This window comes from Rissa tridactyla, chromosome 1 (assembly GCF_028500815.1).
Source record: "Rissa tridactyla isolate bRisTri1 chromosome 1, bRisTri1.patW.cur.20221130, whole genome shotgun sequence".
In the NCBI taxonomy this organism is placed as follows: domain Eukaryota; kingdom Metazoa; phylum Chordata; class Aves; order Charadriiformes; family Laridae; genus Rissa; species Rissa tridactyla.
In genome coordinates, this window is record NC_071466.1 from 83,323,005 (window position 1) to 83,341,264 (window position 18,260).

The following is an 18,260-nucleotide window of genomic DNA, read 5'->3' on the forward strand; positions in this document are numbered from 1 at the left end:
TTAAGAGGTCCCTTCCAACCCAGATGGTTCTATGATTCTATGATTCTAGGGATTAGGAGTTTTCACTTCATTTGCTACATAATCACTCCAGACTTTCATAGTGGTTTTATCACTCTCACACTATATTCACGTTTCCAAACACTACCCTGTCCTACACACCGATGTCAAGCAGCCTGGGAGAAAACTGTACCACTAAATGAGTTGCAGTGCTTTGCCAATCTACTCCAGTTTATTGGGATTGCGTTTCTTGCTTTGTTTGGGTTTTTTTTTAAGATCTGGGATATCAAATTCCACCCACATTGGCAGCTGTTTCACTCTCCTGAAGACCCTGCGAAGACAACTCTTTACAGAAAAGTTCAGAAAATACAAAAGGTCTAATAATTAGGGAAAATATTGTGAGTACTAGTGAGTACTACTCACTAGTATTATCATTACTTTTTACATATGTAATTATTTTTCCTTTGTTTTCTATGTATTGAAAAAGTGTGTGCTCTCTTCTTGCAACGCACAGCAAAGGCCAATACTTCAGCTTGTCGAGAAGCACTGCTTCAGCATTTCTTACAAAAAAATATCCTGTTTGCACACATGAATCTGCTGATTTGCCATTAAGTTAAATACCAAACAAGAGTTGAAATATTTTTTAGGAAACCACCTCAGATACACGGGAACTATACAAACTGCTCTGAATGGATACATAGTTATAGGTCAGATTGATGCATCAGTGTACACACCTGGAAAGGCGACTAAAGAGCACAATGACGCTTATCACTGTCTATTAACGTGGAGGCTTGTTAAAAACGCGGCATTCCAAAGCAAGAAATGGATCCACACAAATGAAATGACTGTGCTGCAACATCCACTTTCAGGAGAAAGGTACATTTTGTAAATTGTCCCTCCAACCTGAGGCACCCCAAGTTCAAACTGCGTGCCTGCCAGACAGTCTGCGACTTCTTTCTTTGTTTTTAAGCAGCACGTTTATTTTGGACCGAGAAAGGGGAAAAATAGCCCATAAAGTTCCCACTGTTATGGAAAACAGAAACAATTGCTAGAGTTACAAGCTCCTCACGGACTGAGCCAGAAGATGAACAGCTCTTGGTCTCTACTTTCTTCTACGCAGCTAACCCAAATTCAAAAACGCAACAATAACACAGTCACGGCCGTAAAACCTGATGCTTACTGTTATTTGCCAAACTGAACCTATGCAGCTGCAGCTGTCATGCCATTAGCCTTCAAGAAGCCTTTATCCTCAGCGTATTTTGTTCACAACTGCCTAGGTTATAAAGCCTTCATGCACAGAGCATACAGAAAAGGATAAAAGTGCCACCACGGACTTCAAAGCAAGTCCCCTGATGAAGCCACTCACATCCAAATCAACCTAATTATGCAGTTTGGTTTAAAAATGTGACACCACTTCTCATTCCGTAGTTTCATTCCTCTCGGTCCAACTCTGAAAACAGGCAAGGTCATGAAACTGGTCTGAAAACAAACAGTATTTGAGGGCTCTCAGTTTGCTGACGGATCTCCAGAGCCCGGTAAGTGGTCAGTAGTGCCAGTTTTTTCCCCTCCACTGAGTCAAAGCTGTTCTGTTTTCTCCGAACATAGCTAAAGCACAAAAGAATTAAACCCGATGTCACCATGACCACCACAGTCAGCACATGTTCTGCATCACACTTATCTCTACCACACTACGTACAAGATTATTCAGTTTCCTTACCCATTAACTACGTTCCCTTGTGTCTTCAGTGCCTTTTAGTATTTGATCAAACCAGATGTGAATTAAGAATTTGAATCCGACTACGCCGTTTCGTAAAATAAGGTAAGAATAATGTTGTTGTCCTGAAGCTGTGTACCGAGCGTCTGAGAGAGCCCAGCTGGAGCAGCTGCGACTCCCAGGACACCTTTTGCTGCCAGACGTCATGAATCGTACGGGGAAAAATTCGATCCTTTAATTTCTCTGCTTCGAAGCAAGCCGAGAGCCCGGCCCAGTCACAGGGACAAGTTGTGACCGGGTTCCCCGCTTCTTACTCCGGAGGAGTTGTCCCGAGACAGTGCAAGGAGGGGTGAGGAAGGGGCTTGTCTCCCCTCAAAAATCCTTCTCCCTCGCGGCTGTGCAAGCTGAAAACTGACTGTTAACTGCCCAAACTCTCCCTCCTCTCAGGAGCAGCCAAAAGAGTGCTGGATGCAGCTGCCGCGGCTCCTTGGAGCACAGCGAGGAGCGCTCGGTGGTTTCTGCCTCACCTTCTCATGCCGTTAATTTGCAGCTTTTTAAAACACCTTTGAAAACCTTCTCCTCAAATAGGCAGGCCGGCTACGTTTATAACACGGTTTTGACAACAGCAACACAGAGCCTGAGCATTTCACACAGTTTGCTAAGGGAAAAAAAAAAAATATCCTTGATAAAGGCACTGCTTCATAAATAATGTCTGTCGTGTTCACAGTCCCCACACACAATGTTGTCATCTACAGTGCGTGGGCAGGGAGCATAGGAAATTTGTGAAAAACAAACAGTGAATCACCAATGATTTCGATGGCAGCTCTGCCCTATGTGGCATTTCACCAAGTCATCATTCAGAGCGACAACTTTGTTTCTCAGCTGGCACGACTTAGCGCTTCATCAGATTGCCCACAGAACAGGAGAAATCACGGGCTAGAGTTCATGGCAACAACAAGGGAGATTATGTAAATAATTTTTTTTTCCATTTTTTTTTTTTCTCATATACCCACCCAGATGCTTTGTGCATCTCTAAATCAAGGTAGGCTGAACAGCCACCCCACCTGCCGGGCCGCGAGGGCTTGTGCTCGCAGCTCCAAAACGCACGCAGCCCTTCCCGGCTGGACACCTTGGCCACCAGTGCCTACCTGGCAGCGGCAAACACAGACATCCAATGTCCCTCATTCCAGAGCCCTATCAGCCCAATCAGCCCAGCCAAAATCAGTGCACAGGCCTCAGCATTTTCAGTGCCTCTTAGATCAGACATCGAATCCTCAAATCATGCAGCTCCTCACCTCCATTTCCAGTCTCTTTCCAGGCCACCACCCAGGGCTAAGTGGTGCTCAGGACCACTCAGGACCACCTGTGGCACACTAAGCATTATACCATACAAGACTTCCACGGGCAAGAGCTGTCTCAGCTGCAAAGATAGCTGAATAACCTTCTCAGAAAGGTAGTGTCACTGATTTTGCTTGCACAATCCCAACACAAACCCAGATTTCTCTCTCCATAGATTTCTCTCGCCGCGTCAAAATGCTGTAGCCAGAGATCAGTGTCCTGCTAGCCACCTCATAATTATGCTGTACATTTGTAGTTCTTGCAATCATTCTTCAAAAATAAGTTTCTTCAGCCCATATATCCCTTGTGCCATTATTCCCTGAGGTTTCCCCTAATGAGCAAAACTCTGCGATTTATATAACTGGAAATGGGGACGTGCTCCTTCATGAACCCACTCACTCGAACCATGCGATGAAGGAACTGCCATTTCCAGGCTCTGCACAGCAGCCGGCCTGCAAGCAAAAAATCTAAAAATCTTTTTTTGGTAGCCTGCAAAGAGCTAAAATAGAGTGGCTGCGAAGAATCTAACTAGCCTGTCCCCCTTGTATTTATGAGCTCCAGACAAGGTTAAGTTCCTTTACCTGGGATACAAAATGTGGAACTATATTGGAACTATTTATTGTAACTATAGGTTCCAATTCCTATTTATTGGAAGCACAGGTTGACAGCCAGCAAGGGATTTCTTCTCAGAAACTGAGTCATCCAGAAATACTTGTTGAGTTCTGCTTTGGACCAGGGTTCTTCAGGTTGTTCAGTAGCTAACAGTGTTCTCTGCAAAAAAAATCAGGGTCCTTTGGGGTACACCGTCTACACCTAGATGATCTTATTTTTATATCATTTCTATTAGCTACCAGTCCATCTGGGGAATTATTTTTCCCCGTTTCAGACTACTTTTTTTTTCACCAATGCACAGCTTTATATTTAAAAATATGCTATTCAGGATGGAATGTTATAATACAAAGTGCTTGCAGTTTAAGGAGAAGTTATATAGAATATACTGTATCAGCACCAAAATGGAAAAAAATTAACTACTGCTGTTGTCTACTTTGAATTAATCTATTCCCACAAGACTCAAAAATATTCATCTTAAAACTTTAAAATGAGCTTGGCCTAAACTCTCACTGAGAAACCGGTTAAGTGATTTTGATATTGTAACTCTGTCATTCACAGATAAGCAGTACGGGACTTTTAATTTGTTTCTTAATTATGCATAATTCCAAGGACTTGACTCTCACTTTGGAGGGGTGCAGGATTAGGAGAACCAAATTAGCAGGCAGCTGAGAATTCCTCTGGCTGATCTCTTGTTACACCAATAACTAATGCTGGCCACAAAAGCCTCACGGGACTGTCAAAAATAGCTTCAGAAACAGAATTGACCTAAAATCTCATTTTTTTCAGTGGAAAAAATCAGGGTTTTGTCTTAAAAAATACCCATGAAAGACAAGTTTTCTGTGGAAAAAAAATGATGGCTTCGTCAAAGAGTTCAAAAAAGTCTGCAGCTAAGATGTTTTCAGTCCCAAACACCCCAGTGTGCCTCACGGGAGCTGTGATTCAAGCGCCTTGCGTGCTTGGCCACCTTTCCCCTCGCGAGCAGGGGTTCCTGGGAAGTCCGCTTCCTTCACCTCCAGGGATGGCACTGCACTGTGAAAAGTCCCTTATGGCTCATTAAAAAGAACCTGGGGTATAAAAAACCCCTGCAGAATAGTTTCCAGGAGACACGGCAAAGCTATTTTGAATAAAAACACATTTCATTTTCGTATTTCCATGAAAAGTAATTGAAAAATGCTGACCACTTTTGCCTTTCCTGTATTCCTTTTAAGCTATACTGGGGAGCCCCAGAGATAAACTGGGCATCCACAGTCATTCAAGGTTATACACATTAAGCTCAGATGACAGTTCACTCAAAAATAAATAAGAGAAGTACAACAACCTCAATTAGATTTACGCTTGATGTGATCCTAAGACCTGTGAAAATACAGAAGCAGCAGCAAGTTGCATATGCAAAAAAGGCACTTTAATTATATCTGAGCTGTCTGGTCCAGTAACCACAAAACACCCCGTCGGCTCCAGAGACTGTCTGCCTGTGCCTCAGAAACTCTAAAAAGCAGAAAGCAAATAAACCCCAATTAAATATATTTAACTCAGTTTTTTTTTTCTCATGATTTTAAGCGTTAGCCATTAGCAGAAACTGATGACTCCAAAACAGATGACGTACATACTCTGACAAGTTATATCAAACTCTAATAAAAGCCCATACAGTGAGATAGATTAAGAGAGAATATGCAGCACCATCCTTGCTTCTATAAGAAGAAAACCTCGGAAGGAGTTGCAGAGACTTCGGTAAGTTAATGGAGAGCTGAAAGAGAAACGGTCACAATCCTGGAGGAACCAAAGCTGGGTTTGCTTAGACATGCTAGTGCTGCTGCAATCTCTGAATAACAGGAGAAGGGGATGCACTATTTTTTCTCCAAGACTTTTGAAAGTATATTCAAACTTATTCTGAGTCATCGCAGTACCTTGAAAATTCCACTCTACAGCTTTGCTTTTACAAAATTGGTACAGCTGATTTTCCTGTTAGTGAAGTTCTAAAACCCACACGTGATGAGCAGTGTCAGGCATTAGGTGCAGCCCATACGTTACCGGTGGTTGAACCACAAGCGCAAACTCCCATCTTTGGGCATGTTTAGATTTCCCGGACAGGAAGCAGCGCGTACACAGAACTACGGATTCAAATGATGTTTTGGAAAATGATGCACCAGATTTTACAAGAGTATTTCGGTGAGAAGAGGGTGCAGCAAGGACCTCATCCAAGCCTTAGAGGGAGCAGCACGGCCAGGGAGAAGCTGGCAGCAGCTCACACACACACACAACCACCCGCGTCTACAAGGCTCCAAGTCCCGTTCCTGAAACTAAGGCTTTAAAGAGTGCAGGCTCTGCTCCCAAAGCAGCTGAAAAGACACATCTCCATCCACAGTCTCCAAATGAAGGACATAAACATAAACAAACTCAGAGGCAGACTGAAAGCCTATTTTTAGATGAATGAACAGCATGAAAGCTTTCCAACGTCCTCTTCTTACCCTCCTCTTCTATTTCTTCTCTCCTCTTCCCCCCGCATGCTTTTGTTGGTGACTGCCAAGTGCTCTCCGCTCCTATTTAAAATTTTAAACGGCAACCTAGCAGACATCCCCAATCCAATTATTTTAATCTGTGTCAAGTGGCCATGGCAGCTGTTCACCTCCTCTTATCGACATTATTAATACTGTAATTAAAATATATATTACTCAGCTGAAAGGTCCACATAAACCTCTTTGCATTTTACTTTTCGTTATCGATTGAGGAAAGTGCGTAGTGAAAAAAGAAGGAACTGAGAGTAGGGGTTTTAAGAGCCGGTCTGAAGCTCTTGCTAAAAAAAGGCACGCAGACACGGGAAGTTAAAGAGCTTTCACTGCAGTATCCTCCTAAAATCAACAATTGGTCACCAGGTTAGGTTTGCTGCTGGGTCACACTATCACCGTCGGAAGAGCTCCCCACCCCACAGACACGTAGCAGCACAGCATATTGGTTTTGAACTCGTTATCAAAAAGTTCAAACCCTCTACTAATACCAAAATATCACAGCATTTCAGCTTACTGTCAAAGATTTCTGGTAACACAGAGGTCTAGAGAGGAAATTCATTTTGAGGTTTATGGGACCTGAAGAGTTCTTATCTGCATTATGCCCTTTAATGACCTGAAGGAGATTATTTGATACCGCTCGTTAATAATCACAAAGTTTATTCAGGGGAAACTCAAGCCATAAGCCTGTATTTTGAAGTAAGAGGGATTATACACTTAAGTATCACTGCAATGTTCTTCTAAGGGGCTGCAGATCAATTTTAGTTGATCGCCTTAGATGTACTCTTTGTTCTCCAAATCCCCAGGGATCTCCTACAGGAGCTGCTGCACTGAGGGGGTGGGGAGGGGTGACCGTGTGCCAACCTCCTGTGGAAGTTACACTCACGCGCTTTAGTATAATTACACATACGTTTCACAGAAGGGTCCAGCTCTTCAGAAAAGCCACCCCAGCAAAGCAGCAGGACTTTATAAGCCCAGCAGCAGTACGACAATGTCCGTTAGCTGAAGCTGTGGCTGTTTGTTCAGAACCAGAGGAGGACAGAAAAAACCCCGATATAAATAAAGCTCTTTAAGAGCCTTTACTCAGGTCTGAAGAATTCAACAGCTGCATCCCATTCAAAAAATGGAACAGAATAAATATCCTCAGCAACATGAACGACTTTCCAGGGGCCAAGTTGAAAACTGGGTACATTTCTAAAAGAAGACATTGATTTTAAAGGCATTTGTTAACACTCTCACATTTCACGGTATTTTTACAAGTTAATTTTGTGGCATTTGCTATTTGCTGTAAAGCTTTATTTCCAGGAGGTATGTGAAAGTACAGGTGCATCTCAGTGTATACATTTACGCAAGGAATACATAAGGAATATGTAAAGCTCCATCTGTTGCAGAGAGAAGCCTGCAGGTGGGCTCTCTGCGCTTTTGGAAAGCGAGAACCTGAGAAAAAGTAACTTAAACGCTCTTCTGAATTCCATCTGATGATTTTAAAGCCGTTTTTGTCGCTCTGCTTTTCTCAGGACCCGAGTGGTTCTTCCTTTGAAGCGTGCAGCTAGAATTCCTGGAGTTAGGAAAACCATGGGCAAGCTCCCTGAGCTGCTCCTTGCCCAGAGGTAACTGGGCTGCCGCAGGATGGAGCCGGCACATTTCTGCTGGTGGCACAGATATCTAGGGTAACACTGTCCCCACTGCTCTCAGCCCTGTCTGAACTTCTGCATTAGAGTCCCTAGTTATCCACACAATGCAAATTGAAATTTGCCGTAGTGGTATTTTCTCCTATTACAGTTCTAGGTCATAGAGAAGCATTCAGTATCTTAGAGGACTGACAACTGATTAAATATACAACCCTGACTGATTGAATCATATACGCTGTATACAAGAGACGATTTGGTAAAGATGCATACAAATATCCAATAATGCTCGCAGATGGAAACTGAGGGAATAATAAAGAATGAAGCATCTGTTAAATGTATAACTTTATGTTTATTATTCCATAGAAGGCTACTTCCCTTACACTTCTCCATTCAAACCCTCCCCTGAGTAAACATTAAACATGCTTTTCCTCTATGACTTCTCACACAGCGCAGAATTAATGAAAGAGTATGTTACTGGTGTTATTACTTTTATTATTATTACTACCCATACATCGTTCATTACAGAATGAATTAGCTTATCCTTGAGGAATCCCTTAGACTTCGTGAAGTTTTACACTTTCCATTTGACAGAGTAATTAAACCCAATAAGGGCAAAAGTGCAGAGTAATTATGGATGTTTCAAATCCTGACAGATCATGCTATGGGGGTAGACCAGACCTACAGTGGGATTGCTTTCAAAATACGGCCATCTCTATCTAAGTACCACTTCCAACCAGTGGTGAGAAACACGAATTTTTGGGGAAGCAATTAATTGTGGCCAGCTCAGAGATGTATGTCTATACTGTGGCTAAATTGCAGATGTGTACTGAGATGAGCTGAATTCCTTCGTTAAATACCATTTTCCCTGGCTGCTGAGCACCACTAAGTTTCCTCCAAGCTCTGACCTTTGCTAGCAAGGCAGCAGAAACATGACGAACATGCTTAACAGTGGCCACCTCCACAGCTGCTTGATAAAACACGGGGTTTTGTGGCAAACTTGCCAACAAGTTTCCAGGGGCCGAGTGCTCGTTCAGCCGCAGCCCTTCCCACAGTCCTCTAAAACAAGTGGCTCCAATCAGGCCCTGTCGGACCACCACTACCTTCACTGCACCAACCCATCCTTACAAAGTCCAGACCCAGACGAAACTGCAGCCCTTGCAATGTCCAAAAAACAGCTCAAGGTCATTCTTCATTTTATTAATTTCACGCCCAGCATCGAAAATGTCAGCTACAGAGGAACCTGCTTTTGCTTAGCTCATTGCCTGCTGTAATTCCCTGAAGTCCAATTGCCATTTATAGCGATGGGGCTGGGTGGAGCGTCCCTGGGAAGAAGGAGATCACAGGCTGCATTCTTCAGCTGCTGCAAAAGCCTTTTCCCTTAGGAACTGGGCACACGCTGTGCTATTACGAAACAAACAACAGTCGGCTGCAATTTTTAGTTATACTACTACTGGTTTTCAACTAATTTGGTGCCAACCTCTACAAGAGCAGTTTCCAGCACTACAAAAATTTCCCAATGAATTCTGTTACTAAGGACGTGAACTCCCACAAAAATGAATGGCAGATTTGCAGTAACTTCACTGAAAGTAGGATCATGCGTTTTGTGGGTTTTTCCTGTGGTACAGAGCATAACATGCCAGATGAAGCAATAATATACAATAATATACTCATCATAAACATCGGTGTGTTGAACTTTGAGTTGTGATGCAATGTGGTGTTATGTAACCAACAGGGAGTATTAGAAACCAATATAAATTACTAATGCCTTAAACTTCCCTGCCTTTTACTGTCTTCTCTCAAAAATCCATCCGTAACCCAAAACTTGAAAAGACCCAGAGCTCTTTGAAGTCCATTAGGGACTTGGTTAGTGCCAGTCCGTCCTATACGGAAAGCATTCAGGCTACATCAGACTACACAGAGAAGCACGCAATAGAGAAATGCAAAGAGCATCCACAGATTGCAATGATACAGTTAATGCTGTCCTCCTCCCCCATCTTTTCCAAAAGGCTAAATCTGCCTTCTATCTGAAAGCAAACCAAAAGACAATAGTAGAAATACCATCCACAGTTCACACTTCCAAGAGTACTCTGTTTAAACGCAAATAATCTCCTAAATTGCCCTTTCCAAAATAAGCTCCATTTTTCTACTAGTTAATAATTACAGAAGAATTTTCTCAAGTTTATTGATGGTGGGAAAGAGAAATACAGTTAGAGCATTATTTTCTTGTAGAGAACTGAAATAACACTTTTTCCAGATTTCCACAGAGAAGTTCAGTGGAAAAATGCCCAGGATCCTGAAACACTTCTCTCTGGAACTTAATTTCACTCTTTCTTTCCCATATAGTCTTTTATGGATGTGCAGAAAAGCACACAATAAAACAATATGCAGTCTTTAAAAGCACATAAGAAACATTCGTTTCTGACACCTGAAATGTCTGTCTATGAAGACCAAGTTTATTGTACACTATTCCAACGCAATACAGATTTTCTACCAACCTCGAAAGTCTTAGGGGTTTTTTAATATTGTTTCCTGTCATTGCTCCTGATGAGAATCAACAAGTTCTACTTGGATTAGTTGTTTTATACAAATAGTTGCACAACAAAGAGAGGAGTAAACTCCTGTACCCAAGCCTTAAGCTCTAAGGTAAAAGACTAAGATGCCAACTATTAGAGCGTGACTGCATGTCCCAAGTTCTCATTTATTTTCAATTCTTCTGGTAGTTACAGAAGTAATTCTAAGAGCCATCCATCATGTCTTCTGTTAAAGATGTCTTTACAAAATGTGCCTACTTGTTTTTTCACTGTACCATGGGTGAGAGGACGAGAAGCATTTCAGACTGTGCAAGATAAACAGTTTTTAAAACTTTAGATTACCCAGACAAAAACTTTCTCAGCAACCTAGGAGAGAGAGAGGGCAGGAGGGTGCAGAAAGAAGGGGAAGGGAGAGGGAAGAGGCACTGACCCAGCTCGTTTCTCTCACTGAAGAAGAGAGCTGGGCTATGTTCCAGACTACCTAATTGCTTCAACCGTATCACCTCACACAATCAATTTAAGTTTTTTTGCAATAGAAACTAATGTGTGATAAACGTTACTGAACTTAGCGATGAGCTAACCATCCAGCCTACCACATTGTCACTGTCCCTTGAGAAGTTTGTCACTGCAAGAGACCAACAGCTTCTCTCCAGAGGGAGAGCTGAGAGAGGCAGCTCTGCAGCCACAGCCTCCAGCGCAACCCGCTCTCCTTCCCTTAAAGGCTGTCATCCCCCTCCTTGGGACTCAGGAGTCAGCTGACGGGAAAGCCACGAGGGCACACAGTCAACCTCAGTTGTCACCAGCGTTAGGTTTCTAACCGTGTTTTTCTATTTTTCTTCAATGTTTTTCCCTAGTCCTACTGCTTTGTGGTAACTACTCCCCTTTCTGCCCCTTCAGCCCTCCAGGACTCGCACAAGAGAACTGCTATACGAAGGCAAACGAGACACTAGACACCTATTAATGTCACAAAAGAATACAACAATAAATCAGAGGGATGAGGAGGGGAAAGGACTGTCATTTATCTTCTGCTTAATAACTCTTCTGTATTACAGAACATATGGTGTTTCAGATGCAGTATGATTTTAAAGACTGTAAACTGTGTGTTCCCTTTTTACCCACCTGCAGTGGGTAAGTCTAGAAAATGGCTGTCCAAGCTGTCCCACTGGCTTGGCTGCACCGCAAGGGATGACTCTGTCCTTCTCCCAAACACTTTTGTCATCAAATAGCACAGCCTCTCAGCAGACAACTATTTTGCTGTATAATGTAGCCCTGGGCTGGCTGTACAGACCTGTCCTACACAACACCACTGACTGCCTTTGCAACCCCCAAAGTAAAAAATAAAAAAATAAAATTTCTTCTTCTTTGTGCTTACTAACACAAGATGCACAAAAAGCTTTTGATAGCCTACTTATCTGTGTACCTACAGCTGCTTAGGTTTACATTACGCTGGCAGAAAATCAGCCCAATTATGCTTGAAATAAACACAGGAAAATTTTTTTACAACAAAATGCTTGAAAGGTCAGTTCGTAGTACGCTGCTGTTGAAGAAAACACATTATTAATCAGGATGCTACCGCATGTTTTTATTTGAGTATCTTGTTTCATAATTTAGGACCCACATTTTGACTGTAAAAAAATTACACTGAGTGTTTGCTTCCCACTGACCCGATCACCAGATTTGCTCATTCCAGTTTGAATTAATAAGGCTATTAAATCACTTAGCATTTGCCCTCATGTAAACGCAGTCAGAATCTGCTCCTTCGCTCTCAGTGACACTACAGGCCTTCCCACAGACTTTGCATAGGAGGTACCTTCTGTGTAGATACGCATCTTCTGAACAGAAGATCATCTCCAGAGAGCAGACACTTACCTGGCCCATAGCATTGCGTTACTACCTAAAGCCAAGGATGGAAAATTTATCGGCTCTGCTGACAGCCACCGCAGATTTTCAAACTCCTCAAGCCAAGAAACATTCATCTAAGCCATCTTGTGGGTTTTGTGCTGTGCTGGATCTAGACCTGTTTTCTAAATCTTGGCCTCTGCCTCCCCACTAAAACAACCCAAGGGAAACCAGCGCGGCACACAGATACAGCTGGGGCTCTGCTGAACCTGTAAGCACGTTTCGCCAGCAGGGACAGCAACAAAAAATTCGGAAGCAGATGTGTGTGTGTGTTAGCATGCACATTCGTATCTGTAATGCAATGGTGGTTTGAGAGAAAACCACCACACATTTAGAGCAGTTAATTACCAAAACGGTATTAACAGAATGAGAATACTCATTTGTTGCATGTTGAAAAGCAGGAAAAAAGACTACTACAAGGATGAGGACCTTTTAACTCTCTCCTGTGCCTCCCACTTCCCACCCAGGCTGAGTTACCGTACGTGCCTGGCTGAGCTTGGCCAGCCTGCAAAATTCCCGCTGTGTCCTGCCAATGCATTAGCAAACAAAACTAAAAAAAAAAAAAACAACCCAAAATAAAAACCAACCGAAACTCATAACACATTGTGACAAGTTATCACCTGTTTTATTTTGTTACATATTTAACAAGTTTCCATAGAAAAGTGGCAACCGGGCCTGAGCATAAGGGGGGACACGTAGGATACAGTTACGTGGTCTTTTACAAGGTGGATTGTTTTCCAGTGGGTCAAGAGCTAACCTCTCCTTGCCACTGCTACTGTCACAGTGAATGTCCCTGACTGCCCCTGTTTGTATGGCATTGCGCTATGAAGATTTTAGGAAGGTTTGTAAGTGCTGGTGGAGACAGACCCCACCGTTCCCCAAAGGAGGTGTCAATCCTGCCTGAAGAGCAAGCACAGCTTCATGTCCATCAACAACGGATGCTTATATTTTACAAATATTTTTACTTATATTTTATGTAAGGTGACACACCATGGCACTCACCCCACTCCAGACAGTGCTGATGGGGAAGCTGCAGGGTTTCACCAAGGCTCCCGTCTGACCAACCCGCCCCGGTTTCTTTGCAGGGAGGGGGCCGGTGTGGAGCCAGGACCCAGGCACAGTCTGGGCCTGGGAGCTGAGACACGACCTCGGTCTGGTGGTACAGCAGTGGCTACACACGCGAAGGGAGATGATGTACATTTCTGGAGTCAAGGAGCATGTATGTAATCAAGCTTATGCAGCCAAACGAGTGACAACACATCAACTGCAGTGCAATTACTATCTGTGTTAGCACTATTAACTTGCAGTTAACGAAAGACACCATGTGGTAGACATGTTCACCACGTGAACGTGATGAAAGTTTAAATTAATGTATTTACAAAGCATTTTGCCAGTCGAAGAGCACACGTATGGTTACAGGCTGCGAGAGTTGGGGTTGTTCAGCCTGGAGAAGAGAAGGCTCCGGGGAGACCTTATAGCAGCCTTCCAGTACCTGAAGGGGGCCTACAGGAAAGCTGGGGAGGGACTCTTTATCAGGGAGTGGAGTGATAGGACAAGCGGTAATGGACTCAAACTGAAGGAGGGTAGATTTAGATTGGATATCAGGAAGAAATTCTTTACTGGGAGGATGGTGAGGCACTGGAAGAGGTTGCCCAGGGAAGCTGCGGATGTCCCATCCCTGGAAGTGTTCAAGGCCAGGCTGGATGGGGCTTTGAGCAGCCTGGTCTAGTGGGAGGTGTCCCTGCCCATGGCAGGGGGGTTGGAACTAGATGGTCTTTAAGATCCCTTCCAACCCAAACCATTCTGTGGTTACCTACCTTGGCTCAGTCATCTGCTAAGCTTCAGCAGCCCTGTGATGTTCCCAATATTGTGGCTTATCGCTGTTGGTAAGGACAGTTGACCAAGACCATAGGTACTTTTGCTCAGGGGCTCAGGGTGAGAGCTGAGGAATTGAGCAATTTCAGTTCAGGATGGAGAAAACCACAAGCCCATAACCAGAGGCCGAAATTTCTATTTGCAAACTACACGTGCCTGGGCTTGTGCCCTGGCAGTGACCCAGCTGGCAGGGAACGGCCTTAATCCACACTATTAAACTGCCTCCCTCTCCAACGTGGCCATGTCCAAACGCATAATCCCTGGCCTGTGTTAACTCTATATGCCATGTTTTGGAGAGTCGGTCTGGACCTTAGCTACATTAGAGACACTGGTGACAACCCAACCGCACAGATGATCAAGCCCCAGCACCGGAGGATGCTCTCTGACATGGTTCCATCTCTCTGTGTAGACCTGGCCAAAGAGAGCAGAGCAGGAGGCAGAAGGGCAGATACACCTGCAGTCATGGCATTTATGCATCTCAAAGAAAGTGACTCACACACTGCGATAAGTCCTAAGTAAGAGAAGAAGTTAAGCTTTACTGTCAAGAGTAAAGCAAGGGGAGAGAGAGAGAGAGAGAGAGAGAGAGAAGCATCCCCTTTCCTCTCCTTCTGCTTCAGTGGTCATGCTAGACCTGTGCTGCCTACTGCCTCACCTTGGAAATGCAAACAAAAAAGAAGAGATTCTTGCCCGTGACCGATCAGGTCAATTCTTCAAACTTGTACCAAAAAAAGGTAATACTACATTTTGTGTTTTATTCTTCCTGCCCAGGCTATGTGAAATACTTCTGTAAGAGTGAACTTGTGTGTGTACCATGTAGCAGCAAAGTTTTAACTAACGACAAAAAATAACTAACATTTATCATTAATATCAGTGCTATACCATCAATTAGCATTTGTCTATGTTAGGTAAGTCTTTCCAAGGTACTCTCAGTCCTACTGACTGGCTCACACTGCTCTTACAATTGGCATCGAGCTTCACCTGAGCTTCATCTAGATTAAGGTCAAATGACAGAAGACTCGATGTATCCCAAGTCAGGCAAGTCTGTTTCTACACAGCTGATTTATACTTTTGTTTTCATTTGATGCTGTTTTCTTAAAAAGCAGCCAGTGGGGGTGCCTCTCTAAAATTACCTAGGAAGTTGTACGCTCCAGTTAACAAAGACAGATGCAGCTACTAGGATTATCTGCAGACAGTGGTAAGCGCTTCTTTCACCCACTCGCAGCCAGTGGGACTTTACGCACAAGATGACGTGTGCTGTGCGATGACAGCCAAATCGGTAAATCTCTCAAAATACAAAGGATATCTTTCCTTTGGCCACCCTGTTGTATACGACTTGCAACAAATTTAACTGTTGGCAGTCCTTAGCTCTGCAAGAGCACAGTAGCAGCACTCTCCTCATGGCACATTTTAAACCAGATTTTTCAGCTCAGTACATTTTTTTTTTTTCTATTTTCATGCCTGCCTGAATCTTTTGACACTAGAACAAAAGAAAAAAATCCGCGAAGGACTTGTTCTGGCACTATGGGGTCCCTGATGGCTACACCTTCCCAGTTCCTAAGGGGAGATCCCACTGTCTCTGAGCCCCTCCCTGCTGTTCTCCTGGGGCAAGAGAACAGTTTGACATTTTCCTCAATTTTTGAAAGGGAAATGAAATAAGCAGGCCTATAATCTACCCAGTTTATTTTCCTACTTTGAGAAGTGTAACAAGGAGCTGTTGCTGCCTATTTACTCTTTTTCCTTTAGCCCAGAGAAAATGACCTTTCAAAGGGAAAGCTATTCCCTTTGAAATTCACTCCTTGCCAGGATAGAGAAGATGATCCCATTACTCCTTGACAAGCAACAGCAGAAGGAATATTCTCACTTACATCCACAAGGAAGCAAAAGGGGATCAACAGTGCTTAAAGCACTAGCAGGTTCTGTGAAAGTGGAGCAGAGTGGGAAGTTTAGGCTGCATAAGGATTTTCTTTAGACTTTAGTTGCACCGGTGAAGAAAGGTATGTGTGATTTCCCAGTCAGTTAATGCAGATGAGCATTTTTCCCTCCATGCTTTTACCTCCAACCAAACTACCTCCTTTTTTTCTCCTACTTAATGCAGAACATTAACATCAACTTCTAATTAAAGAATGCTCACAGAACATGGAAACTGTAAGCCACAGAAAATCTTTGGGTTGATCTACACTACTATTGCCTTTTATTTTTCCTGGTATGTAAAAGCAATTGTAACCTCCAGTGTCAATATAGGCTGGAGGATGAAGGGATTGAGCGCAACCCTGCAGAGAAGGACTTGGGGGTACTGGTGGATGAAAAGATGGACATCGGCCGACAATGTGCACTCGCAGCCCAGAAAGCCAACCGCATCCTGGGCTCCATCAAAAGAAGCGTGGCCAGCAGGTCGAGGGAGATGATTCCCCCCCCTCTACTCTGCTCTGGTGAGACCCCACCTGGAGTACTGCCTCCAGCTCTGGAGCTCTCAGCGTGGGAAAGACATGGACCTGTTGGAACGGGTCCAGAGGAGGGCCACGAAGATGATCCAGAGGGATGGAGCATCTCTCCTCTGAGGACAGGCTGAGAGAGTTGGGGTTGTTCAGCCTGGAGAAGAGAAGGCTCCAAGGAGACCTTGTTGCAGCATTTCAGTACTTAAAGGGGGCTTGTAAGAAAGATGGGGATGGACTTTTTAGCAGGGCCTGTTGCGATAGGACAAGGGGTAATGGCTTTAAACTAAGAGAAGGTAGATTTAGACTAGAGATAAGGAAGACATTTTACAGTGAGGGTGGTGAAACACTGGCACAGGTTGCCCAGAGAGGTGGTAGCTGCCCCATCCCTGGAAACATTCCAGGCCAGGTCGGACGGGGCTCTGAGCAACCTCATTTAGTTGAAGATGTCCCTGCTTATTGCAGGGGGTTGGACTAGATGACTTTTAAAGGTCCCTTCCAACCCAAACCATTCTATGATTCTAACCTAGTATGCCTTACTCAGCAGTTCTTTAGTGTTCTTCCTTACTGAGACTTTAATAAGGTCAATGGTAATAAAATTGAAAACATCACTTAAAAATTAGTGCATTAACCTAATTTCTATCACAATGAAAATCTTGGATTCTTTTGTCCTGAAATTTCACACCAGGACAGCAGAAACACCATGTCTGGTGGCAAAATACATACTTAAATACTTCAGAAGCCAAGAGCTTTATACATCAAAATTGACATTTTAGTCATAAAATTTTGTTTTCTGAAATTACTTCTGAATATTATCAAACCACACAGTTAACTTAAGCTTGTTTTCATGACCTGACATAGCACTATTAACACAGGACATGGCCTAAATTGGCTTATTTCAAGAAAAGCAAAATACCTTGACTTTTTTTCGACTCCCAACTGTGATGATACGAATGATGGAAGACCTCAGGGCCTTATTTTTAAAAGCATAAAGTCATTAAGTGCTGGGAAATGAAAAGTCCTTCAGAATGTGATCCAAATGCAAGAATTCACCCGTCCACTCTGCTCCTCCTCTTCACTGGGGTGAATGAGGATGTTCCCCGTATGGAGATCTGGGTGCTCACTCGCTGGGTAAGGCATGGGTGACAGTCCTGCAACTGCTTAAAAAGGTGTGTAAACAGATACTAATCCTCCTCCTCCAAGACTGAATTTTGAGTCTGAGAAATCTTTTCACTGAAAACCTATGATTTCTTAGTGCCATGAGAACAGGACAGGCTCCTGCAGTGGAAATATCAACGCCTCCCAGTTTTTTACCTCTTCTCATGGCAGCACTTTGACAGCATGACCTCCTTACCTTACTTTTCCAGAGAGGTCACTTCAGAGAATACTTTTAGCAAGACAAACACACCGCACCGTTATAATAAAAAATGATATGTGAATTATAAATTTGGCACAAAATCCTATGCTCCGTGAACAAAATTGCATTAAGATAGATAAAACAGCCAGGAAAAGAAGAAAATAAAATTATAACTCTAGTGAGGGAGTGGTCTTCAAGGCAGCTCTTAAGTAAATATTTTTATCAACTTTTTTCTTGGACGTCTCCTGTGAGGTTTCTCAAAAAAAACAACACAACCCAGCCCCCAAAAAACCATGGGAGCAAAAATTCAACACAGCAAGAAGGGATCATGCACAGCTCAAATATTTTTGCAGATTCTCCAGTTGCTAAAACC

General features: G+C 43.4%; 1 protein-coding gene across 5 annotated transcripts in view; it reads right to left on the reverse strand.

Annotated features, from left to right (window-relative positions):
* ARHGAP6 (Rho GTPase activating protein 6) overlaps positions 1 to 18,260 on the reverse strand; it is a 343,882-nt gene that overhangs the window by 74,958 nt on the left and 250,664 nt on the right. Inside the window, exon 1 of one of the 5 annotated variants that reach the window (XM_054186034.1) lies at positions 1,715 to 2,575. The exons of the other annotated variants lie outside the window; for them this stretch is intronic. The gene's annotated coding sequence lies outside the window, so the exon portion shown is untranslated. Of the gene's footprint in view, positions 1 to 1,714; positions 2,576 to 18,260 lie in introns of those variants that run through there. 5 annotated transcript variants of the gene reach the window in all.